The sequence below is a fragment of the Diceros bicornis genome, chromosome 20, assembly GCF_020826845.1.
Source record: "Diceros bicornis minor isolate mBicDic1 chromosome 20, mDicBic1.mat.cur, whole genome shotgun sequence".
Lineage (NCBI taxonomy): Eukaryota > Metazoa > Chordata > Mammalia > Perissodactyla > Rhinocerotidae > Diceros > Diceros bicornis.
Window position 1 is genome coordinate 13,348,688 of NC_080759.1, and position 22,455 is coordinate 13,371,142.

A 22,455-nucleotide genomic window follows, 5' to 3' on the forward strand; every position below is an offset into this window, starting at 1 on the left:
TCTCTTGCATGTTGTTCACCTTTTCCATTAGAGCTCACATTAATTATAGTTGTTTTAAGTTCCCAGTCTGATAATCCAACATTTCTGCCATATCTGAGTCTGGTTTTAATGTTTTCTCTGTCTCTTCAAAGTGTTTTTTGTCTTTTAGTGTGCCTTATAATTTCTTGTTGAAAGTTTGACATAATGTACTAGGTAAAAGAAACTAAGATATGTAAGCCATTAGTGTGTTAGGTTTATGTCTATCTGGTTACAAGTTAGGCTATGTTTACCATTTGTTGTAGTTATGAGGGTCAGAAGCGAAAATTTCCTCTGGTGTCCTTGTTTTAGTCTTCTCTCTTGTCTTTGAGTTTCCCTAGAGACTTCTTCTCAAATAAGGCCCAAGCTGTGCAGTTCTTTCAATTGTATTTCCCCGTTATTATATAGAAACCCTATTGATGTGGTGGTAATGTTGGGGATGGGGAGAGAGAAAGTATTCTGTAGTCCTGTTATTATGGACTGAATGTTTGTGTCCTCCCAGATTTACATGTTAAAACCCTAACCCTTAATGTGATGGTATTAGGAAGTGAGGCCTTTGGGAGGTGATTAGGTCATGAGGGTGGAGCCCTCATGAATGACATTAGGGCTCATAAAAAAAGTCCCCAGAGTGCTCTCTCACCCCTTCAACCATGTGAGGACACAGTGAGAAGACAGACATCTATGGACGAGGAATTGGCCCCTCACCAGACAACAAATCTGCCAACACCTTGATCTTGGACTTTGTGGCCTCCAGAACTGTGAGAATTAAATTTTTCTTGTTTATAAGCAACCCAGTCCATGGTACTTTTGTTGTAACAGCCTGAACTAAGATATTAGTCCTATGATTAGATATCAGTCTTTTAGTGAGTTGTAACCCTGAGCTGTGACTTTCCCAAGTGTTTTCCAACACTTCTCAACTTCCCTAGTGTGACAGGAAGGCTGGACCTGGCTGGAGTTATGTGTTTCCCTTCCTCCCCGTATAAAGCTAGAGAGGGTTGGAGTTGGATATTTACTTTCTCCTAGATGGGTTAGGCTCTGGTAAAACTCCAGTCACCTAGGCTCTGATAAAATAGTTTCCCTTGAGGGCAGGCCTTGGTCAGAAAAATAGAATTCTCTGGGAGTATTTCAAATGGCTAATTTTTCCCTCCCTCTGACAAAATCATGAGGGAATTTTTTCCTAATCTTCACTGGGAGAACTGGATGGGGCTCACAGAGGTAAAATCACAAAATTGTGGGGATTCCCCTAAGACTAGTCCTCCCCAGAGTTTTTAATTCTCAAGCTTGTCCTCACTGAGGACCTCACACTATCCATCACTTTGTTAATTATAGTTTATGTTTCCCTACCCTAGTACTGGCTCCCACAGTGGTTTCTGCTCCTGGGCTTCCGCTCCAGTAAGCTGTTATTCTCTGTATCCACCTGTTTGTGTCTCCAATTTGGGCAGTAATGGTTTGCCCTATGACCTCAGTTCTCTGATGGATCTAAGACAAGTTGTTGATTTTCAGTTTGTTCAGATTTTTTCTTGTTGTGAGTCTTAGAGTGACAACTTCCAAGATCTTTACAAGCAGGACCAGATAACAGAATTCTATTTCTTGTCATTTTAATGTTTTATTACTTTCCCAAGCATTAAGAATTTTAACTCAGATTTAAAGAAAAGGTGATAGGTTTGATAAACTTTGGTTGATATGTTGAATTTTCTGTCTGCCTTTCATTTCTTTACCACAGGAGGATTCTTATTCAGAATGCATGGTGATATCTCTGAATTGATTCCCATGTCTTTTTTTGTCTTCTGCCAAAGGCAACGTTCAAGTTCACATGAAAGAGATTTAATGTCTGAATCCAATGGTTTGAGTCTTTAAGAAAAAAATATCATGAGCATCAAACATTCTATTCTCTGATAATTACTTGGAGTATCAAATGATTGCCAACATTCTGTTTTACCAAGTTTAAGAGGCAAATGGGAGTAATTCTTCCAAGTCACTGGTGAATTATCCACAACCCATGGTATAGTGTTAAAGGGATTTTGAAGAGCCAATTTCACTCAACACCATTCTGTAGGGTGCCCCAGAGTCTAGAACAGAATATTGAATAAAACAAGCTCAGAAGATATGAGCAATTTAATGAGAGCATTATGGAGGTACAGAAGGTATGTATTACATCATACAAGATGGTTGTGAAAGAACAGTCATTTGAGTCAAAAATAAAAACAAGAACAACAGAAAAAGAAAGTGAAAGAAAAAGCAAAAGAAATAACGTAATGAGAAATACGCCCATATTCACTAGATAATCAGAATAAGTGGTCAACTTGCCAGTTTCTTTCTGCAAAGAAACAGTGTTTTAATCAAGCTGACAAAAAGCAATCTAAAGATAAATGGTATACTAAAGAAAGAAAATATTAACATAAATTTTTAGAGTTCATATCAAGTATGTTAATATCACTTCTTTGCGGATTCACCTTCACCACCACTTCTCCCCACGTCATAAATACTCAGGATTTGTAGCACTTATTTCTGCCTTGCTTTTGCTAGCTTTGTCTGGAGTAGTGATTGCTATGCAATGAGAACTTAGAGTCTCAATATATACCTAATATTTTTATCAACATACAAGTTAATAAACTCCTTACATATCTTATAAAGCATTAAAAACATTTAGGCTTTTAAAGGAATTTAGATTTAGTTTTATTTTTTTTTAAAAAAATGGCAGAAACAATGCTGTGTGTTCAGCAAGCCATTTTCATTTTTCTTCTGGAAGCACAAGAAGATTGTATTTGCCAGCCTCCCCTCTAGTTAGATTGGGGGCATGTGACTATGCTCTGGTCAATGCATGTGATGTAGAACAACTGTAAATGCACCTTCCAGCCCTATGAAACCCATATGGTACCATCCATGCTCTCTCTCTCTCTGTCCCATTCTTGTGGTTGTAATCCAAGGTCCCCAGGATGACAGAGCTACACTTGTTGAAGCAGATACGAGGAGATCTACTAATCTACGTTGGACTAAGGCGTGAGTGAAAAATAAACATATATTGTACTAAGCCCCTAAGACTTTGGGATTGTTTTTTAGAGTAGCTAGTGAGCATTACTCTGACTAAAACAGAACTTGCAACTATTTAAGTTCAGAAAGCCAGAAACTTTTGGCAGTGTTTTATCCCCAGAGCAATATTCTACCAATTGAAAACATGCAGAACTGGGAGTTGCCTGTGGTCATTATAATCCACACTTACTAACAAGCTGCCCCCACCTTGGTGAAGTGAATGTTTGTGGTGGATTTTACCACCAGAGACCACTGAAGCTCGAATTGCTCTCAATTACTTAGCCAGCGAGAGAGTAGGTTAACCATGACAAGTGCTAATTTTTCTCTGCCTTATCTTTGGTTTCTGCTGAATATTTCTTCACTTTGTGTCCTTAGAATTTGTCTTCTGCTTTCAGAAAGGCAAAATTATCAGGCAGGCTCAGCTTCCGTTGTTCCGTATGTGATCAGCACTTTTTCCTCAATCACACAACTAAAATTTATCAGTCATGTCGTGCTGTTGCGAAACACACGTACCTGTCAGAGAACGACATTGAGGCTTCATTTTCTAGTATTTTTTTTTTAGGATGCAACACTAATTTGAATAGTTTTCACAAAACAAACTTACTTTTAATACCTCATTTTGTCCTGAAGCTTATTTTCAGATGCAATTCCGAAATGACTGCAGATCGTAGGGATTCCATCACCCAATATTATTTAGAGAGATGTGTGACAATGCAGCTACTATAGGTATGGTAATGATATATTGATTAGCACTCTTTGAACCACAGCAAACTTGTTAGCCTTTTTTTTTTTCAAACTGCTAAACTCCAAGGTTTATAAGGTTCTTTTTTAGTTTTTTTGATTTTTTCTTCACTGACTTCCAAAGCACATAATTCCTATAGGAGATGACTTGTCCTTGTCATCATGGTGAAGAAAATAATTTTTTTTTAACCAAGGTGTCCTTAATCTGAGGACAGATAGAAGTCATTACTGACTGCTAAGATTTAAATGTTATCGTCCTTTACTTGAAAAAAAAAATGATGCTTAGTTAATTGATTTTAAAATCTTAACTGAATCTAAAAACATTACAGCTAAATTACTGTCAATGGGTAATTCTGAAAATGAAACCACAAAGCCAAGGATCTGTAACTTGTCAATAACTTTTGCCTATTATTCTTCTCATGTTTATATTAGACTGTATGTTTTGCATACAGTAACTATTGCTCTGTCATTGAACGTTTCTTTGGAAATAAGTAAACAGATTTGGAAAATATAAAAACTAAACCTAATACTACAGTGTAAAGTTTGCTTTCACTAGCTTTAAAAAAGAAAATATTAATTTGTATTTCATTCCAATTTGATCCCCATCACACCAGTTTTTTTTCAATCTGACCACTTTTGTAATGAAAATGGATTGTTAGACTCATTAACTTGAAGAACTTTGGTTCAAACATGACACTCACATGAATCAAACAGTAAGAGCATTTCATTTTAACATCCTGGAAATTTTTCTCTTTTACTTAAGGATAACAAAGAATATGTACTGAGAAAGATATAGAATAGAAGAAAAGTCAATGTGAATTATTTGGAAAACAACATTTTGGGGGAGATATAGGGATTATTTTCAAGCCCAGAAGTATAAATCTTGCATAGCTAAAATAGATGACAGCTTATTCTTATTTCAATAGTTTTGATTTCAAAAGTCCCTGGCCACAGAACATACTTTGCGTGTGGGAGAATAACAACTGCTGATTATTCTTCATTCTGAGACGGTGCTTGCTAAGTTTCTTTTAATCTTTCCTATTATACGGTCTTAAACTTCATACTTGTATCTGCCCTTTAATAAAAACTATTTTTAGGTCCTTTAGCTTCTTTCTTTCTTTTTTTTTTTTTTTTTTCCTGTTCAATTGAGAACCAGTCTATTGGTCATGGTTTATCAGGATTACTGTTTTAACATGAACTGCATTTTCATTTGCTGAATCATCACTCTTGTAGAAATCCTATTAGCTTTCTAAATGTGGATATTCAACTAGGAGAGAATGCAACCACAATAAACAGTGAAATACATGAGCGTCCTTTCCTGGGCTAAGGCTGCTCCTCTCTTTGTTTTGAGCCAAGCTCTGGTCCCTACCAATGAATTGATTGTCATCCTTTGTAAATCAGAAAACCTTTTCCAGAAACAACATTATGTTGCTAGCAGGGACCTCATTTCCTAAATTCTTGTCTCAATTTCTAACAGCTTGCTGGACCCAACTGACTGTGGTAACAAGGTCTCAAATGCAGTATGTTTAAAACTAATCTTTACATTCTGCCCCCATCTGTGCACACATCTGCTATTGCATTTCATTTCAGAACCTTACTATTCATTCCGTCTTCAGGCTTCATTTTGGATTCCTTCGTATCCTTCACTATTCGTATTCAATCTCTTAAAAATCTTTGAAGTTTTCTTCCCTCATTCTATTTTCATGGGACTGCCTTTGCTTAGACCCTTATCATTTGTCACTTGACCCATAAATCTCTCTACTTCATGTCTCGTCTCTGCCACACTCCTTCCAATCTATTCTTCACGATGCCACAAGAGTGGGATTGATAACACATCAAAATTTTATTGTATTGTTTCACTGCTTAAAATCCTCTAGTGTCCTGCGTCTTCACTCCCCAAAACACACCTTTCATCATACCAAATCCATAATTACAGTAGCGATGTTTTCCTTTTCTTATACCTTTGTGCACACTCGTTCTACTACATGGAGTGACTTTCCCCCTTCTCCAACTGGCAATAACTACCCCTTCTTCAAGACTCAGATCAAGTTACCTCCCAGGTAGTTAACCTCCCCTTCCTCTGTATTCTGGGATTATGTATACAAAACAGATCTCAGTAAGGTTCATAAAGAGAAAAGATAATACCCCTAACAATCTTTTTTGGCCCCAATCTTTTTTTTTTTTTTTTTGGCTTTGTGTTTACATGGGGCTACTACTAAAATTAGAATAGTTAACATGAAGTAATAACATACAGCCTAATGCATAATAAATGGGTATATGTGTAGTAGAAGCCACTAATTTGTGAATAAACTGATAATATGTAGGTTTAGCAAGTCTTTACAAGTTTACTCAGTTTTTGTTTGTTGTTTCCTGAAAAACTAGCATTGATTCCTTCATTGTTAAGAGAAGATTATATAACTTTGTCAAATATATCAAATAGGTATGGGAAGCAAAAGAGAAGGAATTTTAAATTGCCTTGATTAAAGATAATGAATAAAATATGATATTTAATATATTTTACAGTAATAAAATGAAATGTGTCCTTCTATAGAACACATGAATCAACATTTCTCATCATGATTTTCCTCTTAAAATTTAGAATTAGAAGTATTGAAAATTGTGAACAGAAGTTATTCCGGACCATCTCTTCATTGCTTTTCAAATTGGGGTCAGTGATCCAACTATCTTTTTCAGAATTTCCTGAGGTAAGTGCCAATTAAAAATGAAGGTGTCTGAGTCCCATCCTATTCCTATTAAATGAGTATCTGGGTATTGGGATAATACTTTGAGTCTGTATATTTAACAAACTCTCTAAGCGGTCCCAATGCACTCTGAGGTTCAAAAGCTGTGCATCTAGTCCAATTGTTTACTGGATCTGTCTCATGGTCTTTGTCTGAGGACTTCCAATGGTGTGGAACTCTGAACTTCTGAAGGCAGTCCATTTGGATTTTTTTTCAAATGAGAGTGTACTTATGTACAATAAAATGCACATTTCTTTAGTGTTCAGTTTGTTCAGTTTTGACAGTCATATACATCCATGTAACCATCACCATCATTGTAGAGAGGAGAGCGGTTCTGGAGAGGTTTCGTTCTTAGTTCCAGTAGAATTCTGAGTGACAGGGTTTATGCAATTGATCTTTTCTGCACTGATCTCTTAGAGCCAGAGTCCCTTTCTTGCAACTTCCCTAACACATGGGTTTAAGGAGGAGTCATTATTTCTGTTTGACATGAAACTTGACAGTAGTTCTGTGCTGCCTGAAAAAATGACTTATAGGGGCCGGCCGGGTGGTGCAAGCGGTTGAGTGCGCGCGCTCCGCTGCGGCGGCCCGGGGTTCGCTGGTTCAGATCCCGGGCGCGCACCGACGCACCGCTTGGTAAGCCATGCTGTGGCGGCGTCCCATATAAAGTGGAGGAAGATAGGCACAGATGTTAGCCCAGGGCCGTCTTCCTCAGCAAAAAGAGGAGGATTGGCGGATGTTAGCTCAGGGCTGATCTCCTCACAAAAAAAAAAAAAAAAAAAATGACTTATAGCATGAAAATCTAATTGGCTGATTTGGGGCGTCAATCCTAGATCATCATTCTCTTCACCTTCTGGATGTGGAATTCCCGGGGCAAATCTTCCTGGTATACATTCAATTAAACGCATCAAAATGTACTTAACCCTGGCCTCTAGCATTTAATTTAGTGCTCTTATTGATCTTCAACAAACATTTTCAATATGCATTTATTGAAGATCTAGTTTGTACACATTACTCTGGGAAGCATTAATTTCCCAGAGGCCATCTGGGGCAGCATCTAGCACAGTGCTGTGTATCCAGTCAGTGAATATATATGTGTGCATGTTTAAACCAGGGTTCATTGACTCTCAGTTCTGATAATTTAGCAGCCTGGTTACCCTGAAATCCTTCAGTACAACTTCATAGAAATATTGGCTAAAGAAATAATTCTTTTAAATTTGTTTCCATACATTGCTGGACTCTCTAGAAAGAAAGAAGAATCACCAGGTATCGGAAACTAGAAGGAACTAATCATCATAACAACAAATCAAAGACTGACACTGAATCTGATGCCACCAGGGTGGTGATAACTGTAGTGGTAGTTAGTCTTGGTAATCAGTCTTATCTAGTAGGAATACTTAGCCAGGGAGAGGAGAGGAGACCAGGCATCCATAGAATGTGAGAAGCAAGAACTGACACGCCGCATGAAGTCAGGATTCTTAAAGGATGGCACACTCTTTAATTGGTAAAGAGTGAACTAGGAAAATTTCATTCCACTAGTGTAGGAATAATAAAGAAGCTTGGCTCTCCCTCAATGCAGGCCCAGAATCCTAAAACAAACAAACAACAACAGCAAAAACAAAAATAAAACAAAAAAGCTAAACAAAACAAAAGATTCACTAAATGGAATAAAGTCCTGGATATTAAAAACATGAAATCATAACTCAACTGGAAACAGTAGGAAATATTGTAAGTATATAATAGTATTTAAAAGCATTATTAATCATTAAAAGCATTGCAGCTAATTGTTGAGTTGGGAATACTTTTCATTTGGCTTTATGTCATATATTTAGCGTCGTTCACAGTCACTTCCATATGTATTTAAGCAATCACTTGTTTTGTGAGTGTTGGCATAGCTTCAAAGAATGTTTCTAATGCCCAGTATGCTGACTCATGTGGCTTCACGGCAAAAAATGGAATTTACGAGAGGAATTAGAACTTGCATAATTGTTGGAAATGCTGCAGAAAGAAAAGTCCAAAAATGAAAATTGAAAGATCAGAAAAATGTCACCCACCAGTCCTGGCACAGGTGAACAAATCTGAAAATGGAGCACGCAGAGCTGCTATAGTGGGATTCTGAAGAGCACTGGTGTAAAGGTCTATGGAAGGCTGTTGGTTCTTTGTGGCTACCGCTGCTCTAAGTTCACAGTAAAGTATCAGGTAGCGGGCTTGGGGTTGATCAACGGGACCCACATGTTAAGGAGAGCTGGGCTTGGAGCAGGGAACGGTAAAGACAAACTGGAACCTGCTCTACCTCTATGTCTGTCTTTTGCTAACTCTAAGCAATGATGACTTTAGATAATAATGACTGATACTTCATTTCTGCCTCCAAAATTTTGCCTAACTTCACTTGTGGCCATATCTAATCCTGAACTATAGAGAGAAGGAGATTCTAGGAAACATAGTTTTCAGTGTAACCAAATTGACAATAAAAGCATCCAAAAGAACTTTATATGCTCTTCCAGAATTTTTGATTATAACCAAATTTATATATGAAGAAAAGGAAGTATCCTAGTAGAAACCAAAAAAGAAAACTGAAAGAAAGAAGATTAGCAGAAAATTGAAATATACAAAACTCTTTTATTATAGCACGAGAGAAGTTAAAATTCTGTTGGTAGAAATCATGAAGATAAGAAAAAGAGTCACAACTGTCAAGGAAATATGGATAATAAAATGACAACAGAAGGACAAAGAAGATTTTAAAAAATCAGAACACTCCAAAACAAGAACACAAAAAAATGAAGGAAAATAAAAGAAATAATAAAGAGAAACACAATTTTTACAGACGAGAGAGTGCAAAAAAGGTTTCCAGCACCTTTTTTCTAATAAATTATTTGATTTCCCTTAGTTCCAAAAACTTTCATAATGACTTGTTAGAAGGGGAAATAATTTTATTCAACACTGTTTAATAAAAGGCAATTTGGTTTTTCGTAATATAAAACTCATAATATGACCCTCTAGAGGTGGCATTGAAGTCAAAACAGGTTAATTAATATCGCTGATTGAAAATATATTTAAGACTAGTCATTGAACAAGAAAATTCTGTGTCCTAAGACCTCATATCTTGTATACAAAGTGACAGAGATTTCCCCAAATTTTACAACAATCTTAGCATCAAATGACATTACCAGTTATACGCTGTAAACCTGAAAAAACTATTCTAAATTTCAATAATAAAAAAATGTTTAATTCTGGCAGAAAAAAAGATTTAATTATTTAAATATTTTTTCTATAATATTTAAACGTTGCTGTCAGATGAAGAGTTGATCCAAAAAGTAAACAGCCAAAGTACAAGAATAAAAGTATTATAGAAGCGTGTTATGCAGCTACGTAATAATATATATTTTTATTTTCATGTCTTGTGAGGTTTATGGTATTTGCCAACTTTTAAAAAGTGTAATTTGCTATTATTTTCTTTTTCATGCCCAGTAAATATTAACTTTTGTATCTAATTTTGTATTGTAATTGCTTGAATTCTTTTTCTTAAGTGAGTGCCTCTGGAACTACAAATTAGAGCATGAAGGAAAGTAAAATAAATATATGTTTTAAATCTGTTACATTCATGCTGAGCAAAAGGATTTGATAGCCCTTCAATTTCTCTTTTCCTTTACCTAAGTAATTCCACCGCTCTATGCTTTTTGCCCACTGAAGCAGTGTGTCACCAACCCACAAACTTGTATAGTATTTGGATGCAGTGACTCTTTCAAAGATATATGCAAGATATTTGGAGAATTGTGTTCCTCAGGTCTGAGTTGTGTTAATCACAGGAGTAGGTATTTAGAGATACTGGTTGTGTCCTGCTATCTCTGAGTGCCAGACATTGAATAACAGGAGTGTCCATAGGTTGTTTCATGAATTTGTTGTGCAGAACCCTTAAAAGTGAACATCAAGTCCTCTCCCTTATTCAGGCCTATGTTAGTTTTCTAGGGCTACTGTGACAAAGTAACACAAACTAGGTAGCTTAAACAATAGAAATGTATTGTCTCACAATTCTGAAGGCTAGAAGTCAAAGATCAACATGTCAGCAGAATTGATTCCCATTAAGGGTTGTGAGAGGGAATCATTTCCATGCCTCTCACCTGGCTTCTTGTGGTTTGCTGGCAAATTTTGGCATTCTTCAGCTTATAGAAGCATGACCCTCATCTCTGCTTTCATCTTCATATGGCGTTCTCCCCAGTGTGCATACCTGTGTCCAAATGTCACTCTTTTTATAAGGACACTAGTCATATTTGATTAGGGGCCCATCCTCCTCCAGTATGACCTCATTTTTCTTAACTAATTACATCTGCAAAGACTCTATTTCCTAAAGAGGTTGCATTCTGAGTTACTGAGGGTTAGGACTTCAACATATGAAATGGAAGGGTACGATGCAACCCATAACAAGGTGTAAAAGCAGTACTATGTAGCAGCAGAGAGCAAAGAAAAAAAGAAAAAGGAAAATGATTGGACAGAAAGAACTTTCCTCCATGAAAGATGGGAGTGTGGGAGACCTTCTTTCCTAAGTGCTTAGTTCCTGTAATTCTTGGATGAGTCAATGCCGAAAACTACAACAAATTGACACTTGACTCGGTCAATGTTGGTGGGAGGGTGTTAGAGAACTATTGATTTGATTTAGATAATTTAAGAAATGAGACCTTACTTATACTCTAAATATCATGGAATGAAGCATATAGGAAATAGTAGCTTTGCATATGAATATAAAGAGGGAATAAAGTTTATATAGTACGTAAGTCAGGGTTCAACCAGAGAAAGAAAATAAGATGGGAGTGGATAAAGCATTGTATAAGTCCGTGGATGGTAGTTTTGGCAGAAGCATTGCAGGCATGGAAAGCAAATCTGTATCTGGAGTAAATGTCTATTCCAGTAATAAAGTACTGAGTCTTCTGATGCAGCAGTCCAGTGTAATCAACCTGCTACCAGGTAGCTGGTTCTTAAATGGTACCATATCGGGGCTCAGTGTCGTATCTGCTGCTGGCAGTTTGGGCACTCTGCAGTGGCTGTAGGTAGGTTGGCCTTGGTGAGGACAAGTCTTTGTTGTTGAGCCCATGAATAACTCCCATCCCTTCCATGTGGCCGCTTTTGGCAGTGACAAATGAGTGGGGAAAGGATCTTACTGGTATCCATAGAACAAGTCATCCTATCCACTTGATCATTTACATCCTTCTCTGCTGTTATCACCTGTGGTAAACATTCACATGGGACAGAAATATCTTCACACTCTGTGCCCATTCAGAAAGGTCTAGTTACATACCTCCACCCCAGACCTTCTTGTCATCAATTTTCCAGTTATGTTCCTTTGAAGTCCCTGTCCATCAAGCCAAACCATTGACAACAGTCCATAAATCAATATAGATTCATACCTCTAGGGCTCTCTCCTTTCAGACATAATGAAAACCACATGCACTACTTGAAGTTCTGTCCACTAAGAGGACCTCCCTTCACCTTTGCCCTTCTAGGTTATCCCAGAGAGATGCTATACTGCTACAGCTGTTCTCTTTTGTAGAGTGCCTCCATATTATACACAGCTTCTGTAAACCAGACCTGGATTTTTTCTTCCTCAGTCAACTGATTATAGGGAACTCACCATGAGTGCATAGGTGTGGGCTGAGAAAGAGAAAGCAATGTAGCAGGGTGATTGGTCATGGCCATTTAGGCCACTTCTCCAGGCAAATGACTTATGCCACAAGGAAGCTATAGAAGCTTTCAGGTCATTTATGTGGAGCTAAAGCTAGAAATTAGAAGCCCTGAGCTCATCATTTTCTTTCCCTCCTTTCTCCAGCATAGTTCAAAGCAACCAACAAAAGCCATTATACTCCTTATTTTGAGTAAAATATGCTAAGGTAGAAAATACTCATCCAGAGCCTCATCTTCTATAGGTACCCCATTAGAGGTATCCAAAGGCACTGATTTTAAGTAACTCTTCTGTCGCTTGATGACATGGGCTACCTGTGCCCTCATTACCACTGAAATCAAGGTCATTTTGCTCTTAAACCTATCAGATTAGAGCACCAATTACAGAAAACCCATAGCCAATTCAGAGAAATCATTCTTAAGATTCTAGTCCTCTGGAACCACTTCCAGTTCCAAATTCTGTATCAGTCAGGGTTCATCCTAACAAGCAGATCCAGTAGAAGATATAGATAGAAATAGATATAGAGAGATATAGATATAAATACAGATAGATGTGGGTATAAACATAGATATCGCTATAGAGTATTTATTAAAAGAAGTTAACTTATACAATTGTGGGTGCTAGCTAAACAAGTCTGATGTCCGTTAAGTCAGGCAATCGGGGAGAAAAGATCACAAGTCAGTTGGAACCCAAGCACAATCTGAAGCTTGTTGTCCAGAGGAGGGAACCTCTCCCTTTGGGGAAGGCCTAAGCTCATTCTTAAGGGCTTCGACCTGATTAGGTAAGGCCCACTCTGAGAATCTCCCTTTCGATTAACTTAAAGTAAACTGATTAAGGACTTTAATCAAATCTGCCAAATCCCTTCATAGCAGCACCTAGATTAGTATTTGATTGAATAACTGAGAGATGTGTATACGCAACAAAAGGATCTCTGCCTCTCTTTCATTTTCCAGCTCTATCAAAAGAGAATATCCTCTGGTTCCCACTCTACCTGGAAACACAGTGAAAGGGAATTCGGAGGACTTAGTTCAGCCTAGCTAAGTTGACACATCAAAAGCCATCACATATAATACAATAAGGTTATATTATTCTTGAGTAGAAAGATTACAATTTTTCTTTGTGCTTCTTCATATTGTCCAATTTTTGAAATATATACATAAATACAAATTTCAAAAATTGGAAACTTCTTTTGAAGTTACTGTTAATAATATTTAATGAGAAATCCAACAAACACAAATCACACACAAATGGCCAAGAGAGGCTTAAAATAAATATTAAATCTTACTATTAATCACAGAAGTACAAAAATACAAATGAAACTATAAATGAAATGCTGTTTTCATTTATCAAGAAAGTAAAGTTTAAGAAAATAATATCTATTGTTGGATTAATGAAGAAATGATCACTTGCTCCTTTTGTCATAGACTCTTGGAAAGAGTATAAACTGTATGATATTTCTGGAAATGTGTATGTGTGTGTATGATTCAACCCTCAGAGAAAATGAGCAATATTGTTACTCTTTTTGAAAGAAATTGGAAATGGATTTTCAGTATTACCTGAATAGAAACAATGGACATATCCATCAAATTGTAATAGTTACCTTTGAAAATGTTAGATTATTTTCCATATTTAAAATGTCAAAAAATGATTCCCTTATTGTTAAGCTCCCTTTATTACTACACTTCCATGAAGTGCTATCTAGGAAAGAGTTCTACCATTAGCATAGGCAAAAAACAATTCACAAAATAGAAGCAGTTTCAAAAAAATCGCCATTTTTTAAATACAAATGAGTCATCTAAATCATTTGGCTGAGCTATCTGGAAAGAGATTCCTTTCACATTTACTGCTTAATATATTATGATATGAAACGCAAGACAAAATAGTATCTGAGAGATAAGTATGTATTATAAAAATCAAAAAAAATTAATGTTTTTCAGAATATATGAATCCCAATGAGAATGTTGGGAATAAATAATTCAGGTGCCATTAAGATGAAGGCAATATTATCCTGGCACAAATTGGATTAAAAAAACAGGGGAAATAAAAAATATATTATCAGTTCCCCAAACACAGGTTTCAGTTACTTATTGCTACATAACAAACCATCTCAAAATTTAGTGGCCTAAAGGAATGTTAATATTTCTCATGGTTCTTTGGATTGACTTGGATCAGCTGGGTGGCTCTTGCTTGGGGTCTCTCACATAGTTGCAGTAAGTTATTGTTTGGACGCAGGTTCACATGGGTTGAATTCCAAAATGGTGTAGTCACCAGGCAGGTGATTGATGCTGGCCATTAGCTGGGAGCTCAGCTACGGCTGCCAACTGAAGCGCCTACACATGGCCTTTCCATGTGACTTGGACTTTTCATATCAAAGTCAAGTTCTTATAGAGTGTCCTAAGATGGAATGTTTCAAAAAATCCAGAATATCACTTCCATTTAAATCTATTGTTCATCCAAGTCACAAAGTTGAAGAGGAGAGAATTAGGTTCCATGTTTTGATTGGGGAATGGCAAGGTCACAATTCAGAAGGATGTATGGGATGAGAGGTATTGTTTCGGCTATCTTTGTAGAATACAATCTTCTGCACAACTCTTTTTCCTCAAAATCAATTCATCTCAAGAAAATTTGTGTGACATGTTTTATATATCAGCTGTGTCCTTTTTTTTTTTTTTTGGTGAGGAAGATTGTCCCTGAGCTAACATCTGTTGCCAATCTTCCTCTTTTTGCTTGAGGAAGATTGTCCCTGAGGTAACATCTGTGCCAATCTTCCTCTATTTTGTATGTGGGACGCTGCCACAGCATGGCTTGATGAACAGTGTGTAGGTCCACGCCAGGGATCTGAACCCGTGAACCCCGAGCCTCCAAAGCAGAGCATGCAAACTTAACCACTATGCCACCAGGCCAGCCCCTATGTCCTTCTTTTGAATTCACTTAATAGTAATCTAGGGCTTTATAATATTTTACCATATAATCAGTAGCAGATACTTGGGCTCCTAATATTTTAGAAGCTAAGTCTAGGTCTGTATTTCTAATTCCAGGCTTTTAAGAAACTATTTGAATTTTGTTCTTCATTCCATTCACTTTCTAGCTAATTAAAACAATGAGCTGTTGGTGTCATTAGTCTAGAATAATCCACTTGCTTACTAAGTTAGCTCTTATTTTATCGACACTTTGATTTAACAGAATCATTAACCAGAGTCCCAAATCTAGTGACAAGGGTCTAAATCAGATGTTTAATCTATACTAAAAATGGAATTCTACAAATCTCAGCAATTGAGAGCTTCCTTTCATCAAATGCCTCTTTAACAAATAGCTCCAATAACTATGCCATTTTTCCTCATGAGATATCATTATTACTTAACTATCCTGTGATGAGGGACAGGCGGAATGCCAGAGGGTAAGCAGAGGCAGAACTGCATGGTGGAACAACTCCAGTTTTCTAGGAAGCTTAGTGACAAGGCAGAGAACACTAAGAGATGATCAATGATAGTTTTTCTTCTGCATCACATATAGAAATTGAAATGTAACTGCCATGATTAAAATGCAGGCATTTATATTACCATTCTTGGGACTATCATGTTACATCATTCTGTTACTCATGTAGTAAAATAATTCATTGTGTTTCTTTAACTACCAGCTAATTTGTGAAAATATAGGGATAGTAGATATTCAATGATTCTGAACGTGAACATATCCTAAATTTGTCAAAAAATATTTCAGCAAACATCAGATGGAAAAATAGACAATCAATCACAACATTGATGGGTTTACTGATGCTGAAAAATGTCACCCTAGGAGTCCTGAGCCCCTTGGGCTTAAGTAAGAAACTGAGGTGACATTTAACAATCCTCGAAGTTCCATGTTTCCTCTCAAGTGTATCAGGCACTGAAGATTTATTGCCCTTTTGTGTTTTTATGTTTATGTCAGAGAGATGACCTCTCATCACATTAGAGGCTTCTAACATGGGGAAATGCTAAGAATGTCAAAAGCAGAGTAGAACAGAGATGGAATGCAATTGGAGACGGTTTCTAGTTGTAATGAACTCAGAACAGTCAAGCAGAAAGACTTTTGATTTCTTTAGCCTTGCTATTTGTTTATTTTCTTTTGTTTACTTTTCTACTCATCAAATCTTATTCCTTCTTTTACTTTTCATTTCTTTCTGGTGCTGGACATGTTCTTTAGCGCTTATGTAGACATTCTGAGTACACGCAAATTGTAGATTCTAGCTGGAGCTATCCAGTTTTTTTGCATGTGTTTGCTTGTTTGGTGGGGAGCTGGTGAAGGAAGAGAACCTCCATATTCCACTGTATACTTCTAGTCTTCCCACCTCAAGAAAGTCATAGCAGAGTTAGGGACAATCCAGAAAAGAGCAACAACAAAGGTAAAAGAAATGAAAAGAATCCATTTAAGGAGAGAGCAGAATAGGTAGGAGCCATTATCAAAAGTAGAAAACATGACTGAGATATGATCAAAATCTGTAAATTGAGTAAAGTCATTAAAGTAGTAGTAAAGTCACACAGCAGATGTGTGCTCATTCAACAAATAATGGAACACGAGAGGAAGAGCATGATGTCCTAGCCATAATTTATCAGGCCAGACTTCATACTCCCTAAACTCTCAGAGGCCCAGGTCAGGCTCTCAGAATAGGTCCTTTCAAACCCTTCTGTCACTTGGTATAAGATGAGAGAGAAGCATGTCCCTGTCCATCCTTTTCAGTGGGAGGGTAAGAATGCACAGAACACCAACATTTCTCTCTAGAGAATTCTTTCCTTCTTTTATCAGTCATGTATTAATTTCTCAAGATTAACGAAGAGCTGAGGGTCACAAAACCAGGTTTCACCAATGTCCTTTGTATGTCCTAATCAGGTGGTCACACATCTTGCTTTAGAATGTGGGACTATCTGGCATTTATTGTTTGGTTTTTGGCCTTTAGTGCTTCCACTGAAAAGGCGAGAGCAAGAGTACCTATTTGCTATCCTGTTATATAGATATTGCTCTCTATATTTTAATGATGGTTAACTTAGGTTTAGCAGCATTAAGGTACATTTTTCAAGGTCACACAGCTATTGGGGAAAGAGTTGGGATTCAAAACCATGTCTGTTTGATACTAAAAACCATATTTTAAAAATTCATAATATAAAGCTTTTGAGAAAAAAATTGAACCTTAAAAGAAGCTTTCTTCTCATTTCCTACTGTACTGCATATTCTCCATTTTGCATCTCCATATCTGTTCCCTACCAGTCTCTATCCTGATTTGTGCTTAAGAAGGTGACCATAATGGAAAGTATCAGTCAACTCCCCTGCCTCTGTGTTCTGGTGGGCTTTGGCCAGTGGCAGGCACCAGCAGGGGATGAAGGAGAACTGGAGGATGGTAAGTTAGGGGTGTTTATTCTCCTGGCTCCCTACCTGCCAGGACCATGACTTGGCAGTAGCCACATTTCTCTTTTGAAAACTGCAACTCCTGCCTTATGGACACTTACATAAGCTAAAGCCCTTTTCAGGATTCCAATAACTGCGGCCTCCTCTTGCATCGTCAGATCTAGTGGTGGTAATTGCTGTTGCTAGACTCTGGGTACTATAGCATCCCTTGTTGGTTTCCCTGAATACTTTCAACAGCTTTGTAAATAGTGCTTTCATTAAACTCTTCTTAAATGCCCATTTGGGTGCCATCTGTTTCCCATTGGGAGATTGACAGATACACTTACAAACTGGTAGGCCAGTTTATTCATGTTATATTTGTGCAAAGAAAATCATTCCTTTTCCAATTCTTTGTTTAATTGTTAGAACCAGGGATGGAGGTGGTGATATAAGGAAGGGGCAGAACTTGTTTACATAAATATAATTGCATGAAAAATGGGATATAGAAATAGTGATATCAAATCTTGACACCCTTAAAATGTTATGACATAGGAAACTTGCAAATACACAGATATATATGGAAAAATACAGTTCTTATAGTCTAAAAATATTCTTATATTCTTCTTGGGTACAACTGAACTTGTCAATTGAAAATATTTCAGAATTTTCCAGATAAACAGTTTCTGTTAAGTTTAAACATTCACTTAAATTAATTTTATCAGGATTCATTTATGTAGTCTCATTTAGATTACTCAGCCTATTTAAATAAATTATCTAGTTTTCTGTTTTGTCTATAGCAGGCTCACTGTTTCCTTATGCTAGCCAGGAAAAGGAGCCCTAGAATCTATGAAAATCCAAACATAATAAGTTGAACAACTCTTTGAAGCTGAGAAGAGGTTGTGGAGAGAAATCAGTGATCTAATAGCAGCGTCCTTTGCTGGCGACAACAGATAAAGACATTTTGCCGATATATTAATTCAAAGTCTACTATAACTGTATGACTATCTGGATAAACCTGTTTAATTTTATTAACTCTATAACCATGATAAGATACAGATAAAAATAAATAATTTGTCCTTCAATAAAACAACAGCAAAAAATAAAACAATGACTATATACCTATTATTTTATAACACATTGCATCCATTTTTGTACTAGATTCTTTTCTCAACAAATTACATGTCAGAATTCTTCAGGAAAATATTTTACATGAATTTCAAGGAAACTTTTGGTAAGATTATCCCATTATTAATCACTATTTTTTTTTTTTTTTGTGAGGAGGAATAGCCCTGAGCTAACATCTGATGCCAATCCTCCCCTTTTTTCTTGAGGAAGATTGGCCCTAAGCTAACATTCATGGCCATCTTCTTCTATGTTATATGGGACGCCGCCACAGCATGGCTTAACAAGTGGTGAGTCGGTGGGCCTCCAGGATCTGAACCTGCGTACCCCAGGCCGCCACAGCGGAGCACACACACTTAACCACTTGCGCCATGGGGCCGGCCCCTATTAATCACTGTTTTGCTCTTCATTAACTTGAAGATAAATTTGACAAGAAAAACATAAGATTATTCTGAGCTTTTACTGAGTTCCTTTTCCCTCAGCCTTTATAGAAAGAAACACGTTATGAATTAAGCTGCTTGAGATCAATATAAAGTTCTAGTAAATAATACTTGAAACTTGAGTCTTATCACTAATCTCAGAAGTCCAAGTTTGACAAAAATTGCCTAATTACCAACCAGATGATAATGTAGAGTAATAAAAAACACGATAGTGTTCTTGTCTCCCTACATCCAATTTCTTTTATTCTTTCATTTTAATGGACTAGATTCATGTCTCTCATCTTTAAGTATTAGAAAATCAGGCTTGAAGTCAAGATGGCGGTGTAAGCAGACTCTGAACTCACCTCCTCCCACAGACACAGCCAATTTACAACTACTCGTGGAAAAATTACCCTTGAGACAGAACTGAAAACTGGATAAGAAGAACTCCTGCAACAAAGGACAATCCTAATTGAGGTGGAAGAGGCAGAAACTCCCTTCTGGAGAGAAAAAATGCCGCCTTCACAAGCCGCAGCGCCTCACGGCCACCCAGGAGCAGCCCACAGGTCCGCAGCCTTCCCTGTAGGAGAGGGGCCCTGAACCAGGAGCGCCCCCGCAGTGGGCATTTTGTGGACTCAGTACAATCGAGACAAGTGGCATAATATGTGACTTTGCCTGCTACTAAAACATTGGGGAGTACCCACAGAAAACCTGGTTCACAAAGAAATTGAAACTGGCTCTTAAAGGGCCCACGTGCAAACTCACCCGGTTCAGAAAGCAACCTAAAATCACCAGAAAGAAAGGTGCAAGTGCTTTGGTGAAAAGAGACTCAACTGATAGGCTCTGAGTGCATCGCAGTGAGAGGTGAGACCTCTCCAAGGACGGGAACATTGGCGGCGGCCATTGTTGTGGCCTAGGGTGGGCGTGCTGACACAGATGCCATTGGAGTTCTCCCTGGGGCCTGCTAGCCCAGGTCTGCCCCACCCCCTAGAGCACCGATTTAATCCAGCTCAGCCAGGGCAGCAGCCCGCCCTAGAGACTGGCACCACCCAACAACAAACCCTCAGGCAACTTATGGGCCTGCATAGATTGGTGACTGGATTCTCTGCAGCCTGGCAACTGAGCCCACTTCAGTGGGGCAGGGCGTGCACAAGGAGCAAGGAGCAGGTGGAGGGTGTGGGGCGGTGGTGGAGTGTGTGGGGCTCCTGCTGTGGAGAGACTGGGTCTGCTTCAGAAGGTCAGGGCACGCACACGGGGCAGGACTGTGTTGACTGTGTGTGTGGACCTGTGGGCGTCAAGGTTTGTCAGCTGCAGAAGACTTGTGCTTCTCAAAGACCCACATGAGGGTTTGCCCCACCTTCCAAAGCCTGTAACAATTGGGTCTCTGGTGCCTGAGGCCAGCCCCACCCATCTGCAATCCTCAGACAGCTGACAAGAGACCTAAAGGCTGGAGCCTTATAGCATTTGTAAGCCCCTGAGCCTAAGAACCTGCCACTCTGGGGGCCTACTCACTTAAAAGAAATACTGCAACACAAATGTGGTATTACAACTTGCAGCCAACTGTGCTGGGGCTCCCCACACCTGATAAAGAGACTGAAGGGCCCACAACAACTACAAGCAGCTGAGCATTACAACAGCTGGCCAGGAGCATAACTCGGCCTCCCTGGCCACCTACAGGGAGAGCAAACATGCCACAACAGAAGGACACACATAGCCCACATAGGGGTGACCCCTGGAACATTGAGAACTGAGGGAAGCACACTGCAGGCCTCCTAAGGCATCACTTATATAAGGTCTCCTGTCCAAGAGCAGGAGATGTAGCTGACCTACCTAATATGTAGACACAAGCACAGGGAAAGAGGCAAAATGAGAAGGCAAAGGAATACACTCCAAGTAAGGGAACAGGACAAAATGCCAGAAAAGGAACTAAGTGAAATAGAAATGAGCAACCTACCCAACAGAGAGTTCAAACTAAGAGTGTTAAAGATGCTCATTGATGTGGGGAGAAGAATAGATGAACTCAGTGAGAATGTCAACAAAGAAATGGAAGATATAAAAAAGAACCAATCAGAAATGAAGAATACAATACTGGAAATGAAAAATTCACTAGAGGGACTCAAAAGCAGAGTAGAGGATACAGAAGAACGGATCTGTGAGCTGGACGAAAGACTAGAAGAAATTACCCAAGCTGAACAGGTAAAAGAAAAAAGAATTAAAAAGAGTGAGGACAGTCTAAGGGACATCTGGGACAACACCAAGTGCACTAACATCTGTGTTATAGGTGTCCCAGAAGGAGAAGAGCGAGACAAAGGAGCAGAGAATCTATTTCAAGAAATAATAGATGAAAACTTCCCTAACCTAAGGAAGGAAACAGACATCCAGGTAGAGGAATCACAAAGAGCACCAAGCAAGATAAACCCAAAAAGGCCCACACCAACACACATCATAATCAAAAGGTCCAGAATTAAAGATAAAGAGAGAATCCTGAAAGCCGCAAGAGAAAGACAAGTTACATACAAAGGAAACCCCATAAGGCTATCAGCTGACTTCTCAGGAGAAACCTTACAGGCTAGAAGAGAGTGGCACGATATATTTAAAGTGCTAAAAGGAAAAAAGCTTACGGCCAAGAATACTCTACTCAGCAATGTTATCATTCAAAATGGAAGGAGAGATCAAAAATTTCCCAGACAAGCAAAAATTAAAGGGGAAACCAGTGCTACAAGAAATGTTAAAGGGACTGATTTAAGGGGAAAAGAGAAGACCACAAATAGGAAAATTTACCTATTTCCAAGATAAGAGGGTAATGGATACAAATGCACAAAAAAGAGGTTAGATATGATATCAAAAACATAAAATGAAGGAGGAAGGGAGTTAAAGAGTAGAGCTTAGAGACAAAAGTCAAACTAAAGAGACCATCAATTCTGTATAGAAGGAGAAAGGAACAGAGAACGACTACTAAAACACTGAGAAAAAAAAAAAGTTAATAAATGGCAGTAAGTACATACTTATCAATAGCTGCTTTAAATGTCAGTGTACTAAATGCTCCAATTAAAAGGCATAGGGTGGCTGATTGGATAAAACAACAAGACCCATATATATGCTGCATACAAGAGACACACTTCAGACCTAAAGACACTCACAAACTGAAAGTGAAGGGATGGAAAAAGATACTCCATGCAAATGGCAATGAAAAGAAAGCTGGGGTAGCAATACTCGTATCAGACAAAATAGACTTTAAAACAAAAACTGTAAAAAGAGACAAGGGCATTACATAATGATCAAGGGAATGATCAAACAAGAGGATATAATACTTGTAAATATCTATGCACCCAATGTAGGTGCACCTAAATATATAAAGCAA

The 22,455-nt window shown here is 38.0% G+C and overlaps 1 long non-coding RNA gene across 3 annotated transcripts in view; it reads left to right on the plus strand.

Moving 5' to 3' along the window:
• Window positions 1-19,759, plus strand: part of LOC131419147 (uncharacterized) — a 122,903-nt gene extending 103,144 nt beyond the window's left edge. Inside the window, exons 6-7 of one of the 3 annotated variants that reach the window (XR_009223152.1) lie at window positions 6,386-6,491; window positions 19,404-19,759. This is a non-coding gene — a long non-coding RNA (uncharacterized LOC131419147). Of the gene's footprint in view, window positions 1-2,942; window positions 3,575-6,385; window positions 7,032-19,403 lie in introns of those variants that run through there. The other 2 variants (XR_009223151.1, XR_009223153.1) reach the window with 2 other exon arrangements.
• Window positions 19,760-22,455: the final 2,696 nt, after the last annotated feature.